The sequence below is a fragment of the Salvelinus alpinus genome, chromosome 33, assembly GCF_045679555.1.
Source record: "Salvelinus alpinus chromosome 33, SLU_Salpinus.1, whole genome shotgun sequence".
Taxonomy (NCBI): Eukaryota; Metazoa; Chordata; class Actinopteri; order Salmoniformes; family Salmonidae; genus Salvelinus; species Salvelinus alpinus.
In genome coordinates, this window is record NC_092118.1 from 13,548,301 (window position 1) to 13,564,420 (window position 16,120).

General features: G+C 43.5%; 1 protein-coding gene across 2 annotated transcripts in view; it reads right to left on the minus strand.

Moving 5' to 3' along the window:
- Window positions 1-15,826, minus strand: part of LOC139563007 (coiled-coil domain-containing protein 102A-like) — a 67,676-nt gene extending 51,850 nt beyond the window's left edge. Inside the window, exon 1 of one of the 2 annotated variants that reach the window (XM_071381238.1) lies at window positions 15,747-15,826. The gene's annotated coding sequence lies outside the window, so the exon portion shown is untranslated. Of the gene's footprint in view, window positions 1-15,654 lie in introns of both variants that reach the window. The other variant, XM_071381237.1, reaches the window with a different exon arrangement.
- Between the last annotated feature and the right edge of the window lie 294 nt (window positions 15,827-16,120).

Here is a 16,120-nt window from a genome sequence, read left to right on the forward strand (position 1 = left end):
CACACACAGCTCTGAAGTGACAATGATACTGAAGAGTCTGCTTAGGAGACAAATACTCTCAACTGTTTGAATAAAAATAGAGTTTAAGTTACCTGTGATGAATGTTGAAAACAAAAACTGTCATTTCTATATGCAGGAAATCCTATTTTAATAATGGGCATGGTAAGAATTGACGACCAAAGTGCGAGTCATAATTCCCATGACACCTAGCAAAATCTGAAAAGCGGTTCCTTCATTTATTCCATAGGATATTTTTAGATTCACTTAAAATAAGGTCTGTGTTTCGTGTAGGCTTACACCACCTTGCCAATTTTATAACTGTGTAGATATCCATAGGACAAGGTAACTCTGATCAATATTGGCTAAATATAAGCGAAGATTTAAAAAAATTGTAGAGTGGATTTATGAAAATATGTTGACAAACGTTACCTTATCCTAGTGAGATTTACACGGGTATCAAAACACCGAGGCGGTTTAAGCCTGCACGAAACACAGACCTTATTTGAAGTAGATCAAGACATTCTCTATGGAAGACATGAACGGTAAAATAACGAAGGAACCCCTTTCAAGTTCAGCCGCAAGCTATTACAGGAATTATAACGCGTCGACTATTTCTCTCTAAACCATATACCTGTGACTAATCCGGAAACTATCACCTCGAAAACAAAACGTTTATTCCGTTCCGTATTTTATCTAACGGGTGGCATCCATGAGTCTAAATATTCCTGTTACATTGCACAACCTTCAATGTTATGTCATAATTACGTAAAATTCTGGCAAATTAGTTCGCAAAGAGCCAGGCGGCCCAAACTGTTGCATATACCCTGACTCTGCGTGCAATGAACGCAAGAGAAATTACACAATTTCACCTGGTTAATATTGCCTGCTAACCTGGATTTCTTTTAGCTAAATAAGCAGGTGTAAAAATATATACTTGTGTATTGATTTTAAGAAAGGCATTGATGTTTATGTTTAAGTACACATTGGAGCAATGACAGTCATTGATTGATTGTTTTTTATAAGATAAGTTTAATGCTAGCTAGCAATTTACCTTAGCTTACTGCATTCGCGGCACAGGCAGGCTCCTCGTGGAGTGCAATGTAATCAGTGTTAGAGCATTGGACTAGTTAACTGTAAGGTTGCAAGATTGGATCTCCCGAGCTGACAAGGTTCAAAATCTGTCGAGGCAGAACGTTCCTAGGCCGTCATTGAAAATAAGAATGTGTTCTTAACTGACTTGCCTAGTTAAATAAAGATTAATTAAAGGTGTAAAAAATAAAAAGAAAAATAAATTAATAAATTAAAAGAAATACCAGAAATACCGATTTCCGATTGTTATGAAAACTTGAAATCGGCCCCGATTAATCGGCCATTCCGATTAATCGGTGGACCTCTACACCAGACACCTACGCACATGCACGCACGCACACGTGCGCACATAAACCACACCCTATTACTGCAGAAGATGACAAGAGATTTGGTCATCGATGTTGACATTCTAACCCCGTCCCTAAACTGTTGGGGTGGGAAGTGTGAAATGTTCATTTCACATTTTCCCTCAAACCTCAGCCCCCACAAAGATGCTTTAGTCACACCACATTCAGGGACAATATCAGAGAGAAGATGACTTGAAGGAGAGGAAATGGACACTGGACAGCCATACAAAATGAATAAAAGCAGAATCACAAAGCTCCATGAAATTCCAAAGCCCAAACATTAGTGGATGGAGGTCATTTGGAAGATTTTTTTTTAAACAAACACAAACCAACACTCATCCCACATGCAAACACATGAACCCAAGATGGCGTAGCAGTCAGACGTCCTTTGTCCTCGTCTTGTCGTGTCCCGTGTATATATATTTACAAATTTTCTTCGCATATCTTTTTAACATATTTTTTCTAAAAACTCTACTTCAAAACACTCTCCTGCAACCCGCCTCACCAATTTGTGGTGTGAATCTGTTTTTGTTTTTTTAAAGTATTATTCACCTCAAATCTGAAATGCACAACAGAAGCTAGCCAGAAGTTAGCCAGTTCACTGGCTAACGTTAGTATTCAGCTAACCACGGTTGGCGGTCATCAGCTATCCTTTAGCTCAAAAAGCTATCGGCAGTTTTGTACAACGCGACTCAGACCAGAGCTATTTTCTCTCCATATCCCCGGATTTCTACCGCAAGCTCTGGACATTTACACCTGGATCTTGCAGCTAGCTAGCTGCTATCCGAGTGACTATTGGCTAACGTCGGTCCCGGAGCAAACACCAATTATTCCGAAGCTAGCCAGCTGAAGAGTTCCATCAGCCACTCCTGGGCTACAATCACCTATCCGGACCCATTTTACTGCCGATGCGGAGCCCCACCGGGCCTTCACGACTGGACTACCGACGTTATCTGCCCGAGGGAGTTATTCAACTGGCCCCTCCGTCGCGACGTAACCTGAACACCCATCTGCTAACTGCGGCCCGCTAATCGTTAGCTGCTTTCAGCATATCGGCTGCTATCTGAATAGGTCTATCGGACAATTTTCTTGGGCCACTATAACTATAACTATTTTGCCAATTGGATTGGTCCCCTCTACCACACGGAATCCCACTAATCTACCGACGGAAATGCACGAGGTGGCTAAAAACAGACCTCCATCTTCTGCCAGCTTGCTACCCATGGCCCGGCTAGCTGTCTGAATCGCCGTGACCCCAACCAACCTCACTACTCACTGGACCCTTATGATCACTCGGCTAAGCATGCCTCTCCTTAATGTCTATATGTCTTGTCCATAGCTGTTCTGGTTAGTGTTTATTGGCTTATTTCACTGTAGAGCCTCTAGCCCTGCTCATTATACCTTATCCAACCTTTCAGTTCCACCACCCACACATGCGATGACATCACCTGGTTTCAATGATGTTTCTAGAGACAATATCTCTCTCATCATCACTCAATGCCTAGGTTTACCTCCACTGTATTCACATCCTACCATACCTTTGTCTGTACATTATACCTTGAAGCTATTTTATCGCCCCCAGAAACCTGCTCCTTTTACTCTCTGTTCCAGACGTCCTAGACGACCAATTCTCATAGCTTTTAGCCATACCCTTATCCTACTCCTCATCTGTTCCTCTGGCGATGTAGAGGTGAATCCAGGCTCTGCAGTGCCTAGCTCCACTCCTATTCCCCAGGCGCTCTCTTTTGATGACTTCTGTAACCGTAATAGCCTTGGTTTCATGCATGTTAACATTAGAAGCCTCCTCCCTAAGTTTGTTTTATTCACTGCTTTAGCACACTCTGCCAACCCGGATGTCCTAGACGTGTCTGAATCCTGGCTTAGAAAGACCACCAAAAACTCTGAAATCTCCATCCCTAACTACAACATTTTCAGACAAGATAGAACGGCCAAAGGGGGCGGTGTTGCAATCTACTGCAGAGATAGCCTGCAGAGTTCTGTCCTACTATCCAGGTCTGTACCCAAACAATTTGAACTTCTACTTTTAAAAATCCACCTCTCTGAAAACAAGTCTCTCACCGTTGCCGCTTACTATAGACCACCCTCTGCCCCCAGCTGTGCTCTGGACACCATATGTGAACTGATTGCCCCCTATCTATCTTCAGAGCTCGTGCTGCTAGGTGACCTAAACTGGGACATGCTTAACACCCCGGCCATCCTACAATCTAAGCTTGATGCCCTCAATCTCACACAAATGATCAATGAACCTACCAGGTACAACCCCAAAGCCGTAAACACGGGCACCCTCATAGATATCATCCTAACCAACTTGCCCTCCAAATACACCTCTGCTGTTTTCAACCAAGATCTCAGCGATCACTGCCTCATTGCCTGCATGCGTAATGGGTCAGCGGTCACTGTCAAACACTCCCTGAAACACTTCAGTGAGCAGGCCTTTCTAATCAACCTGGCCCGGGTATCCTGGAAGGATATTGACCTCATCCCGTCAGTAAAGGATGCCTGGTTATTTTTTTTAAATGCCTTGCTCAACATCTTAAATAAGCATGACCCATTCAAGAAATTTAGAACCAGGAACAGATATAGCCCTTGGTTCTCTCCAGACTTTACTGCCCAACACAAAAACATCCTGTGGCGTTCTGCATTAGCATCGAACAGCCCCCGTGATATGCAACTTTTCAGGGAAGTTAGAAACCAATATACACAGGCAGTTAGAAAAGCCAAGGCTAGCTTTTTCAAGCAGAAATTTGCTTCCGGCAACACAAACTCAAAAAAGTTCTGGGACACTGTAAAGTCCAGAATAAGAGCACCTACTCCCAGCTGCCCACTGCACTGAGGATAGGAAACACTGTCACCACCGATAAATCCACTATAATTGAGAATTTCAATAAGCATTTTTCTACGGCTGGACATGCTTTCCACCTGGCTACCCCTACCCCGGTCAACAGCACTGCACCCCCCACAGCAACTCGCCCAAGCCGTCCCCATTTCTCCTTCTCCCAAATCCAGTCAGCTGATGTTCTGAAAGAGCTGCAAAATCTGGACCCCTACAAATCAGCCGGGCTAGACAATCTGGACCCTTTCTTTCTAAAACTATCTGCCAAAATTGTTGCAACCCCTATTACTAGCCTGTTCAACCTCTCTTTCGTGTCGTCTGAGATCCCCAAAGATTGGAAAGCAGCTGCGGTCATCCCCCTCTTCAAAGGGGGGACACTCTTGACCCAAACTGCTACAGACCTATATCTATCCTACCCTGCCTTTCTAAGGTCTTCGAAAACCAAGTTAACAAACAGATTACCGACCATTTCGAATCCCACCGTACCTTCTCCGCTATGCAATCTGGTTTCGGAGCTGGTCATGGGTGCACCTCAGCCACGCTTAAGGTCCTAAACGATATCTTAACCGCCATCAATAAGAAACAATACTGTGCAGCCGTATTCATTGACCTGGCCAAGGCTTTCGACTCTGACAATCACCACATCCTCATCGGCAGACTCAACAGCCTTGGTTTCTCAAATGATTGCCTCGCCTGGTTCACCAACTACTTCTCTGATAGAGTTTAGTGTGTCAAATCGGAGGGCCTGTTGTCCGGGCCTCTGGCAGTCTCTATGGGGGTGCCACAGGGTTCAATTCTTGGGCCGACTCTCTTCTCTGTATACATCAATGATGTCGCTCTTGCTGCTGGTGAGTCTCTGATCCACCTCTACGCAGACGACACCATTCTGTATACTTCTGGCCCTTCTTTGGACACTGTGTTAACAACCCTCCAGACGAGCTTCAATGCCATACAACTCTCCTTCCATGGCCTCCAACTGCATTTAAATTAAAACTAGTAAAACTAAATGCATGCTCTTCAACCGATCGCTGCCTGCACCTCCCCGCCCATCCAGCATCACTACTCTGGGCGGTTCTGACTTAGAATATGTGGACAACTACAAATACCTAGGTGTCTGGTTAGACTGTAAACTCTTCTTCCAGACTCACATCAAACATCTCCAATCCAAAGTTAGATCTAGAATTGGCTTCCTATTTCGCAACAAAGCATCCTTCACTCATGCTGCCAAACATACCCTCGTAAAACTGACCATCCTACCGATCCTTGACTTCGGCGATGTCATTTACAAAATAGCCTCCAATACCCTACTCAATAAATTGGATGCAGTCTATCACAGTGCCATCCGTTTTGTCCCCAAAGCCCCATATACTACCCACCACTGTGACCTGTATGCTCTCGTTGGCTGGCCCTCGCTTCATACTCGTCGCCAAACCCACTGGCTCCAGGTCATCTACAAGACCCTGCTAGGTAAAGTCCCCCCTTATCTCAGCTCACTGGTCACCATAGCAGCACCCACCCGTAGCACGCGCTCCAGCAGGTATATCTCACTGGTCACCCCCAAAGCCAATTCCTCCTTTGGCCGCCTCTCCTTCCAGTTCTCTGCTGCCAATGACTGGAACGAACTACAAAAATCTCTGAAACTGGAAACACGTATCTCACTCACTAGCTTTAAGCACCAGCTGTCAGAGCAGCTCACAGATCACTGCACCTGTACATAGCCCATCTATAAATAGCCCAAACAACTACCTCTTCCCCTACTGTATTTATTTATTTTGCTCCTTTTCACCCCAGTATTTCTACTTTGCATCTAATGCAAATCTACCATTCCAGTGTTTTACTTGCTATATTGTATTTACTTCGCCACCATGGCCTATTTATTGCCTTTACCTCCCTTATCTCACCTCATATGCTCACATTGTATATAGACGTATTTTTCTACTGTATTATTGACTATATGTTTGTCTTACTCCATGTGTAACTCTGTGTTGTTGTATGTGTCGAACTGCTTTGCTTTATCTTGGCCAGGTCGCAGTTGTAAATGAGAACTTGTTCTCAACTTGCCTACCTGGTTAAATAAAGGTGATTTTTTATATTTTTATAAAACACAAATAAACAAATACCAAAGAATGACTCACAGACCGAGGTCGCAGGTCCCTGTAACTACTAACAGGAGTCCCTATGACAGTCGCCCACATTAAAAGTCTCATTGATGTGATCAAAGAGCAAAAGGCAGTAGAGCTGAACTGGAGCAGAATCCCCAGCTAAATTCACAGGCAGCAGGATATAAACTAGATCTAATTAAAACAGTACAACTGCAGTCAGAGGAATGTGTGTGGGATTTTTTCCAGACTTGGAAGTGGGATGAGGATGAGGTGAGACGTAATTACATTGCAATGGGCTTTGGACACCTTAAAAGTGCCACTGTACATGACTACAATCCCTTACAATCAATTCAAAGTGTCTACTCGTTTAGAGGATTGGTTACCACACACCTATACATGGCAGCATAAACAAATGCACACATACAATGTACGCAATACGACACACATATTGAACATATTTTGAAGGCTTCACTGATATGTAATAATGATTTGAGGTACATATATTTGTCCTATTTCACACATGTACAAGAATGTATTACACAGGTGTGAATTGGAAATGTGTATTTTGCGTATCCCAACTCCCCACGAGACACCCTTAGAGAGTGGGGTCACAACCAGCCAGACCCTGGAGCAATTACGGCTATGTGGCTTGCTCCAGGCCATAGCGACAGATTTTATACCTTGTCAGCTCAGGGATTCAAAGTAGCGATCTTTCGGTTACTGGCCCAACGCTCTAACCGCTAGGTTACCTGTCGCCTGTGTTGTTGCGATGATGTGCTGTGTTCAGCATAGTGGCCTTGCTGACTGAGTGTCCAGAGTCTAGAGTGGCTCTGCACTATTAAATAGCCATAATTTATTCAGCAGCCAGCCCAGAGCCCAGGCAGGCCAGGAAGTGATGGAGGGCTGGAGAGATACTATTTGACTGCCTGTTTCACTGCCTGCTCTCTGCAGCTTGGTGAGAGTATATATCTTTCAACCCTGTGTTACAGCTCCTAAGCTAAGAGTAGATCACATCTGACTGCAGGGTATGAGCTTCAAAGCGTGAAACAAATTAATTCATTTTGATGGGCAATTTCTGCATACTCTTTACAGTTAGGATTAAGGTTAGGTATTAACTCCGAATGGTTAAGTTAAGGGTTAAGGTTTGGGATAGACTAAAATCTCAAAAACAACTTTCTACCGCTGGATTCGAACGTGAAACCTTTTGAATCGGAGGCAATCTGCCTCTGATTCCAAAGGTTACAAATTCGAATCTAGCGATAGAAAGTTGTGTCTAGTTGTATGCCTTATCCAAATGCCCTATCAAAACCGAAACCTACTTGAAGGTAACAGAGCTCACTGTTGCCCTAGAGGCCAGTTTCCACGTCCTGACGCCCTCAGACAGGGATGGATGTCGAATACTGACCTGGCAGGTTAATGCCGCAGTACAAACCCCAATTTATCTCTCCCCATTACTGGGGTCAAACTGTCTGGGATTAGGGGCTAGAGAGGGAGGAGCATTTCACCCATATAAACTCAAACAGAAACACACATAAAGTTGGTTGTAAAGGCCATCTGGTCTGTTGTTAGGTTGCTTCCTTGTTGGAGCAGAGTGACACAAGGCTCAGATCTGTCCTGTGGGCTGGGGGATGAGACGACTTAACCCCCCTTACAGGCATCTCCTACAAGCACTAAAATGACCCAGCAGGATTAGGACGTTTTTTTGAACGAAGCTGGGGGTGTAGGGAGAAGACACCAGTCACAGTTGGTTCAAAGATCTTTTGTCAGGAGATGTAACAGAAACACCCCAATATATCCACTACCCCCCTTTAGTCATTTTCTCCTCTCTTCTACCATCACCGCAATCCCTTTCCACTCGTCTATTCTTCCCACTATCTTCCCCATCCTCCTCCCTCTCTGCTGTCACTACTGGGGCTACAGTGGTTAGAGCAGATTCTGATTGACAGAGTGAATCCTGCTTCTCCTCTCCTCCTCAGTGGAGCTGCTCCTCTCTGCAGGGCCTGTCAGCTCAGTGAGGAGTCCTGCTGTTTCAATCAGAGGAAAACTCCACCAATCAGACCACCACACCCTCCCATCTGTCCCCCTGCCTCTCAGCTCCCCTTCCCTTAATCATTCCTGTCCCCAAAACAGCATTTATTTTTCCATTATTTTCCAACAGTATCGATAAGCATGCCAGCACAATAAGGAATCATTTGCTATATCCCAATTTCAGCTTGCACGGTTTAATTACAATTGGAAATGGACCACCTCACATGCTGTTAGGAATGATTAAATAAAAGCCCCAACTCACTCCATGGAGCAGACAATATTATTAGTCATGGGATGACTTGACCTCCCAGGATGGTTCTCAGTGTTTCTTTCGGTCTCAGTGTTTCTTCACTCTCAGTGTGAAGTGTGCTCATGAACACATCAGCCAAGTGGATGAGTGTACAAGCTGTCCATTATTTACACACAACTTAAAGGTTAACTCAATAAATTGCCTAGGCAGACAGGTGTTAAGGAGAGCAAGAGCGAGCGAGAGAGAGAACGAGAGATAGAGACTCTCAGTTAGTTCGTTTAACTAGAGGCAAGTGTCAAGGAGTAAGGGAAAAAATCCAATGGGATGGTAAATACTGTAGCTGGAACATCAAGCAGGCTACGTTTTGCTGCTAAGTGCAATAAGCCCAACCGCTCACCACAGGATTGAGTCCACACTAGTGCTATAACACAGTGGGGTGGGGTAAAAGACAATCACTAACGCTGGGGTGGGGACAGATCCTCAGTCCAGTTAGTAGTAGGTGTTAAGTTGCAGTAAAAGGATACAAGCTGTGCTGTAGAGTATGGATTAAGGCACCTTCCCTTTATTGATCTGACTGTACTTTATTTAGGCATGAATCACAGCTTTCTGCCAGACAAAGGGATAGGTAGAGATGGCTGGCGCTGTGCAGAGCAACTGTGCAGAGCAACTGTGCAGAGCTTGTGTAACTTGTTCTTACTTTTCATCAAATAGAGGGTCCTATTTCTGACAGGGGGCCCGCCCCTATTAGCCGGGCATCATGGGTAAGTGGTGGCGGATGTAAGGCAGAAGTAATTGAGCATTAAAGCTCTCTAAATCTGTCTGCACATGGGCGGACGGAGAGAAACTACAGGATCAGACATTGTGATAGGCTCTCCCAGAAGGAAAGATTTTACTTTGACGCCAACTGCCAAAAGAGGGAAACAGAATACCTCCAGGAAGCTCAACAGAGGCTGACCAGCGTTATTGTCTAAGACTTTAAATGATAACTCACATGTTGTCCCAGTTGGTGGCGGGATGTGTTGGCAGTCCCCCACATCACAACAAAGACCATTCAGTCAGTGCGGTCAGACTACCTGTGGGTATTTCTGTGTAACTGGCTTTGAGATCAACTAGTCCTGCACAGCAATCTGAGGAGGCTTCAGAGACCTTCATGTGATTGCACCTATAGGAACATAGAACTGACAGCAGACCAAAATAAATCCTTCTCATGGTCTTCTCATCACCACATACAGAGGAAACAGGACGACAATAAAATAAGGCATACCAGCATTTATGAGCTCATATTATAGCAACCGTTTTTGGCTACGTCGACGCCACATTTAGTCTGGTCAAGGCTGATGGCAGTCTTGGCCTCCACCAATGAAAAGTTAAGGAAAGGAAATTAAATTTCAATAAATTATCCAGAAACACAGATTGCCTAAGACTTGATTTACTTAAATGCTTTTATTAACCTATTACAGACATGTACCTACATTTGGTTTGCATGACACACTTGTGTCTTTAATACACACCAAACACACTCATAAACACACAGCGCCCAATGGAATCTGGGCTGCATTACATTAGGGAGAGCAGAGCTAGGTTCTTTAATGTAGCCGAGGCCTGGTCCTCCTCACCATTCGTTCCACTGACAGACCAAACCAGGGCTGATGTCTGCGCTCTGTGGATGTAAATAGGGGCCTCTTTCTCTAATAATGAAGCACATAGCATGCCACAGTCCCTCTCAACCTAAAGCCACTAGCAGCTGCTTCTGGTGCATCTGGCAGACTGCTTAGAGAGGCATAGACCGTCCAATGATGTCAGTCTGTTTGTCCCACCCAAAAGGCTACAGGGTGACTTACGGCCACTCCCTGGAGGGAGGGCAGTCAAACTTGTTTCCAGGTTGGAAGGAGAGGGAAGGAAATAGGGTGTTTGTCAGTGGTGGTCAGTCAATTCCCCAACTCTGTTGTCTGCTCCACCCACATCTCCTTCCTGTGGTCTCCGGACAACAACATAACAATCTCTGAAAACAACGTTAAAGTCACTCTCTCACAACACACACTCGGGTTAAAGAAGCTAGAATTAAACAGAAGGCTGCTTTAACGGCAGCAACCACAGCAAGATTGCCCGATAGTGATGCCCCATTGACAGACAAGACCAAAGGCATTCCATGCCTTGCTCAAATGTAACATTACTGCCAAACAGTAATAACAACGTCTTATATAAAGCTAAAGTTAGACATTCTGTCAGATTCACATGGAAAGACTTGCAGGCAGAACTGAGTTCACATCAACAGCCACTGAATCAGAGCTTTTTCTAAACTGTTGTGATGCTCTATTCTTTTTAATGCTTAAACTCAGAAAGGAGCAATATTTCAACAATCCACTACTCTCTGTAACAGCTGATGTTATGTCATCAAAACGTTCACAGGAGCCATGTGCCCCTGAGGCCATGTTCATGGCAAGCAAGGTCCTTCTTCCACTTTGTTCCAGAGAAATATGCAGTCTCCGAGGGTGTCTTGGAGGATTTGACACGCAAAAAACACATTTCCAATTCACACATGCGTATAATACACACTTGTACATGTGTATTATAGGACAAATATATTACTATGCAAAGGCCAGCAAATTCCTCCTAGATCCTCTCATCATTGATAAAAAAAGTATTTTCTTCTCTCCATTCTCCCAGGTTTGGCCTGCTAGCAGGTTCTGGCCATAGCTACAGAGAGAGAGAGAGAGAGAGAGGAGACAGAGAGTGACAAACAGAAAGAGACAGGAAAAGGGAGAGAAAGACAAAGTGAGAGAGAAAGACAGAGAAGTAAAGACAGACATGAGAAAGACAGCGAGAGGAAGACGGAGAGAGACGCTAACACTAAGTGCTTTCATAGACACAGTCCTACTGTGAGATATCATCGACATCTGTCTTATCACAGCTCCTCATCAGAACCACAAGTCTCAATCTGACACCAAGGGTAAACAGCTCACCAACCTAGCTGCTCAGAGCATGGACAGACTGGACAGCCAAAAACAAATGACACAAACCAACCCTAACTGTCTCAAGATCTCAAGTAAAATAGTGATGGATGCTGGTTATTGATACAAGATCCTCTACATACAAGATAAGATCTAAACCTGTGTGACGGTGCCATACTGAACACTATGCAGATCTCTGGGTGTCAGCCATATCATCCGTTATCACAGTGGTGTGTCACGAGTGAGCTCTGCAGAAGGCTGACAATTCAATTGAGAGATTGGTACACCAACAAGCAAACAAGAACTGTCTCTTATCTCTTAACCTTTTCAAGTGTGAGTTCCAAATATCTCTCCCCAGCGTGAGTTTCTTTATGCGTGAGATGTCAGAATGCACTCACTGTTCCAAAACGTGATTGTTCCGCAACAGGAAAGACCGTGCTGCCCTCAAACCAAGGCACGCGCTGCCTGCTAATTGTCTATAGGCTATGTTTCAACTTGGCAATTTGTATTATTACGTTTGATTTTCTAACAAGTTTGAATTGAGGTGTGTTCCACCTCCTCATTAATTCACATAGAAGTAGTTTGTGAAATTCACATTTCACTGTTACACTGTAGGCTTTACTGAGCAGGACAAAGCACTTCCCCAGTGTTTCCCCAAATCAAGTATGCAGACATGTGCACAGTCTTGCACAAATTTTTCCCCCCTGGCACATTTTCTGTCTGGCGCTAGCATTGTCTTTATTGTTGTTTTCCTTACAAATAATAACTTTGGACATGTGTGTGTTCCTATCAAAGTAAGTGCCTTATTATCTGTATATCATGTTATAGTTTCTACTGTAGCATACCGTATGTATGGAGCATAATGTATTTACTGTTTTATTCACATGTTTTCAAGGACTGGTGACAAATCATGCATTTCGATTCTTGCATAGATTGTAATGAACACATATGATGTGTGTAAAATACTTTTTTGAACGTTGTATGGGTTAAGAACAGCTAATGTTAAGCTATTTGCCAGCTATGTGTGACGCCAAGTTTGTTGACATTATACAATGCATTCTGTCCCTGACCATGAATTTACCAGCGCAGAGCTGATAGAGGAAATGGTTCCTTAAACATGTATTAACAGTCATTACTTATTGCACCCAGTGCCACAGAGGTCTACTGACGTCAGCTCTGATTGGTCACTTGTTTTTCTTCTGGACACGTATTCCAGTCGAGAATAAATAACCATATTTATAGATCTCCTGTTGACAGCAACTCGACTTCAAAGCCCAAAGACATGTCAGTCAAATAACTGTATTAGAGAGAGAGAGGGTAGGGGGGAGAGAGAGCGAGTGATAGAGAGAGAGCAAAGGGAATGGAGAAGGGGGTTTGAGGGGAGAGCAAACACCACGAGAGGGTAAAGAGCTGGGTGTGGAGGAATGGAATGCATTTAGCGAGGATGATTGTAGGTACACTGTCAATTTGGCATGCAGGCTACATACCAATTGCACTTGATTGCACCGAAATAAACACAGTATAGCCTCCAGTATTTATCCTGGACATTCACTAAAAGAGTGGCCATGCTACACTTAACCACCAGTACTCTATGAGCCATTGTTATAGTCTGACATTGTTTATGTAAGTGTTGAGATGGGTGGAGAGGTATTGGAGGATGTTGATATTCCACACAGGAACTAAGACAAAGGAGATGTATTTTCAAAGCCAAAGGCATAGTCTACTCTACATATAGCGAAGAGTCTTTGGGTTTTCAGAAAAGCGGTACATCAATCCTGTGTAGTTATTGTTATTACACACACACACACACACACACACACACACACACACACACACACACACACACACACACACACACACACACACACACACACACACACACACACACACACACACACACACACACACACAGATTCAGAATATCAGTTCACAGACACACAGTCTGATGCATGTGGCACACAAGCAGATGGGTCTCTGCCATCCTAAAAATGGGGTGTTGGTATGACAACCACACACGGTGGCGTTGTCCATCTGCATGTGTGCATGTGTGTGTGTGTGTGTGTGTGAGTGAGAGAAGAAACCCACTAGAGATGTGAATTATCTCAGTATTTGGGTCTGTCTGTTTAGCTGACCCATGCATCAAGGAGCCATTAAGTAGCTTACTAAAGCAAGCCCAGTTAGTGTTGGGACATTCATTTAGGGAGGTATGTGCCTGAGTGTGGGGAGTAAGGTTGTAAAGAAAAGATCAGCTGGACTCATCCCCATCATCCTCATTCTTGTCATCTTCATCAACAGTCATCCAGTAGGTAGGCAGACTATTGTAGGCTAAACAGGGACATCACTGGGGTGGACTACAGCCAGAGTGGCCAGGGTTTCAGTGAGCATGTCTCACTCAGCCCCAAGCCTGGTTAGTCAGGACAGGAGCATTGAGAAAAGAAGCGGAATAAAGGGGAGAAAGAGAGAAATCATGACATCTGTGGGCGACAAGAGGCCTCAAGATTATTTTGAAAAAAAGGTGGAGGTGGAGAAAGGGGAACATGGTGAGAGTTATTGGGCCGGCTGTACTATAAATCCATTTTCACTTTTCCGCAAGATTTTATTTAAATGCTCTCTATTGTAACTATTTTTAAAACGGAAACCAATATGCAAAGATGACAATCTACCATTATAATTTAGAATGGTGGGATTTATCGTGGAAGAATAATTTCTGTGGCCTTGGAGTTGCTATTACAAGTGTGGAAAATGTGAGAGTGACCTGGGCTTAATAAAACTTGTCTGGCCTCACGTTAACACTGTTTTGAAGTGGAAGACCAAGGGTGTGTTTTTTAAGATGGGTGTAAAGGCAGATGGCCCAGACCCAGACCCAGACCCAGACCCAGACCCAGACCCAGCCTGAAGGAAAAAAGATGTTATGTTTTTAAAAACCTGAAGGCTATATCCATTCAATCAAAACCACCTGGTATGTTTTGTGAAGGGGAAAAGAGATGAAAGAGAGAGGAAGAGAGATACATGGAGATAGAAAGAGGAATGGAGTTCACATGAAAACAAACCCTAATAAGCATGTCCCATTGATTCAATGTCCCTTTCACAGTTTTATGGAAAATATAAAAACATAAAACATGTAATGCAGTACCCTAAAATAAGATTATACAGAATAGTAGGCTACAGAGCTGGCATCATCTTCTGGGAAACACCCATTCATTACAAACAAACAAAATTACAAAGAAGGGAAAAGTTGCATGCAAGCCATGTAACAATGGAATTTCCAACAAAGTAGGCCTAGACAAAAATGTGTATTTAGAAAAAGATCATGCAGAGATTTCCAGTCCTGTAGAACAAACTAACTTCCATGCTGATTTCTTTGACAACAATGATGGCACAAAACTTTCAGCAGATGGATTCCCCAAGAACGATACCTCTGAATGTAAAAAACGTGTCACTCCACAAACCTGTTATTCTGTATCATTCAACGGTATCATTCAACAGTCCTCTAAAATTGTCGTAGCAAATACTGTAATATAGCATGATTGTTTCTTCAATAAGAGGTACAGTATCAATCACAACTTTGTTGTGAGATTGTAACACACGCGCCTCGTTACAAACGAGTTATAAACGCGTCAATTCAATTCATAAGCAAAGCCCTTTCACAGTGGAAATGTCGGTCAACTCAAACAGAGAAGAATTAACTCCTGACAGCTACAATACTACCAGCGATCTAGGTGGAGTGACGAAAAAATAATTCCATTATATCAACTTCATGGTGTGGTAATTCTGTAGTAAAAGCAATAATGGGTTTGTAACAATGTATCAACATTGTCAAGTTAGTCAACATACAGACAAACATACTATATTTATTCACTAATGTTGAATAATATCTATGCACACACAAGGACAGAAACGGATCAGACTGGGCTTTCTTGCATGGAATTCTGCCGTGTTGTCTGTCATTTGACACCCCAGTGTTGAAAGCAAGCTGTGGCTTTTAAGTGAAACTAGCTGTCCTCTGCAGAATAAAATACATATATGCACATACCTTTATAATGGCACAATTTCAGTTTATTCTAAATGCCACTTGATGCGATATTTGTTGGATAGAAGTCGCTATCCTCTCTTCGCTAGTCTTACCGTCATTCTTCCTACAGGAATTTTTCCTTGGGAATTGGAGGTATGGCTGACCGAGTAGGGAAACGAAAAGGGGTGGGACTTGGAGATGAGGGCAGCGGCAAAGACGACGCTTTGAAACCGTCCATCTAGCCTACTGACAGTTTGAGAATTTTCCTAAATATGTAACGCCGTTTGTGTTTTTGCTGTCAAAAAATATACACGTCAAATAACACTATCTGACGTGTCAAATAAGTTTGTTCACCAATCAGGACCCGAATATGACTGCACGTCACATAATAATTGAACACGTTCATTCATTATCGACGTAATTATTGCACATTGATTACACTATCAATCGTATTTCATATGTCACAACGATGCACGGATACGTATGC